We start from the raw sequence: 2,574 nt of genomic DNA, 5'->3' as shown, positions 1-2,574 counted from the left end.
CTTAACACAATAACTAAGAAAATGACATGAAGGCTATCTTAACCAGTTGGATGAAAGTATTTCAAACTATATCTAGAAACATCACACTGTACCTCATGATAGTATTAATGTACACAACTATGATTTAATAAATAAATAATAAAATAAAATAAAATAACCATGGGGCAGAATCAGCAGAAAAACTCCAGTAACATGAATAACCAGAGTAGATCAACTCCCCCAAGGAATGATATGGTGGACACAACTGAAGATCCCTTTCATAAACAAATGGCTAAGATGTCAGAAATCAAATTCAGAATTTGGATTGCAAATAAGATTAAGAGAATAGAGGTAAAGTTGGAGTTAAAAATTCAAGGAGCATTTCAAAAGTTGTCTCAAGAATTCAATGAATTCAAAGACAAAAATCACCAAGCTTGAGATAAGAATTTGCAGCCCTCAAAGATCTGAGAAATACAGTAGAATCCCTCAGTAACAGAATAAAGCAAGCAGAAAAAAGGATTTCTGACATTGAAGACAAATCTTTTAACCACTCTCAAATTCTCAAAGAGGAAGAGAAATGGAGAGCAAAGATGGATCATTCTCTCAGAGAGCTCTGGGATAATTCAAAGAAAACTAATATTCACCTTATAGGAATCCTGAAGGCAACAAAGTTGCTTCACAAGGCACAAAGGCTCTTCTTCATGACATTATGAAGGAGAACTTTCAAGACGTGCCAAGAGATTCTGAAATTCAGATAGCAGACAGTTTCAGAACCCCAGCATGACTCAACCTGATTAAGACATCCCCCAGGCACATCATAATTAACTTCACTAAAGTTAATATGAAGGAGAAAATTCCGAAAGCAGCCAGACATATGAAAACCATAACCTACAAGGGGAAGAATATTAGAATGACTGCAGAGCTCTCTGCTGAAAACTTTCAAGCTAGAAGAGGGTGGTCATCTACTTTTTATCTCCTAAAACAAAATAACTTTCAACTAGGGGACTGTATCCAACTAAACTGAGTTTCATTTATGATGGAGAAACTAAATACTTTAATGACATTCACATGTTAAAGAAATTTGCCATAACTAAACCACAAAAAGTAAAATTCTATTGAAAAGGTATCCTTCAATGACATGAGGCTTTTACAATTTTTGGTTCACATCAAGAATGTTCTTTATGGGGCTGTGCCCGTAGCTCAGTGGTTGGGGCACCGGCCACACACACTGGGGCTGGAGGATTTGAACACAGCCCAGTCCTGTTAAAAACAACAATGACAACTACAACAAAAAATAGCTGGGTGTTGTGGTGGGAGTTTGTCGTCCCAGCTACTTGGGAGGTTAAGACAAGAGAATCACGTAAGCCCAAGAGTTTGAGGTTGCTGTGAGCTGTGACTCCACAGCACTCTACCGAAGGTGACACAGTGAGACTCTTTCTCCAAAAACAAAAAACTGTTCTTTATGGCTCTGCACCTGTAGCTCAGTGGCTAGGGTGCCAGCCACATACACTGGGACTGGCAGGTTCGAACCTGGCCCACGCCTGCCAAACAACAATGACAACTGCAACAAAAAAATAGCCAGGCATTGTTGTGGACACCTGTAGTCCCAGATACTTGGGAGGCTGAGGCAAGGGAATCACTTAAGCCCAAGAGTTTGAGGTTGCTGTGAGCTGTGACATCAGAGCACTCTACTGAGGGCAACATAGTGACACTGCCTCAAAAAAAAAAAAAGAGAGAGAATGTTCTTTATGACTAGAAAGAGATAGGATTCAGTTAACCACTTTTTAAAATGTCAAACGTCATTCTCAAAATGTTAAAAACTTTTCTTAAACAGATTCTGAGCATAAACCAAAGTTTTTAACTTATTAATGAAGACCAGCAAGATGACCAACCAATTCAAAGGAGAATTAAAACAACTTACCTATATTATACATTGTCAATGACAAAAAGGAATATTGAAATAAGATTGTTAAAGCAGATATAAAACCAGTTAATGGGCCAGATGTGGTTGCTCATGGCTGTAATCTTAGCACTTTTGGTGGCTGAGGTGGGAGGATTGCATGAGGTCAGGGGTTCGAGACCATCTCCACAGAAATGGAAAAATTAGCTGGGTGTGGTGGTACACCCTGTATGCCCAGTTATTTGGAAGGCAGAGGCAGAAGGATCACTCAACCCCAAAAGTCTGAAGTTGCAATCAGCTATGATGATACCATTGCATTCAAACTGGGGAAGATTTAGCAAGACCCTATCTCGGAAAACAGACAAACTAGTTAATGACTTATGGGCAATAAAGCCATAATCTTTGAGGTTATGTAGTTGAGAAAGAAATCATTTCTCTCTTATTAGTTTTCTACAAGTTAACAACCAAGTCTATAGAGCAGTAAAATGTTAGTATCCTAATTAATAGTAAATAGTAACTCAAACTAAGTTCTATCTCTTGGAAAGCCAAATAACTCTTCGGGCAAGCTTGTGATAACAATGCTTTCGACAATGGCATTAAAAGTTCTGAACAGAGCTGAGATTCTGGAAGCCAAGGCTTCTGGGCATCCAGCAAGCTGGGCAGCAATGAGCTGGGCAAAGGGGCTCTCCGGGGCT

Source organism: Otolemur garnettii, unplaced genomic scaffold (assembly GCF_000181295.1).
Source record: "Otolemur garnettii isolate 467f Iridium unplaced genomic scaffold, OtoGar3 scaffold00159, whole genome shotgun sequence".
NCBI lineage: Eukaryota > Metazoa > Chordata > Mammalia > Primates > Galagidae > Otolemur > Otolemur garnettii.
The sequence above is the reverse complement of the archived record's forward strand: the minus strand, read 5'-3'. Positions refer to the sequence as shown.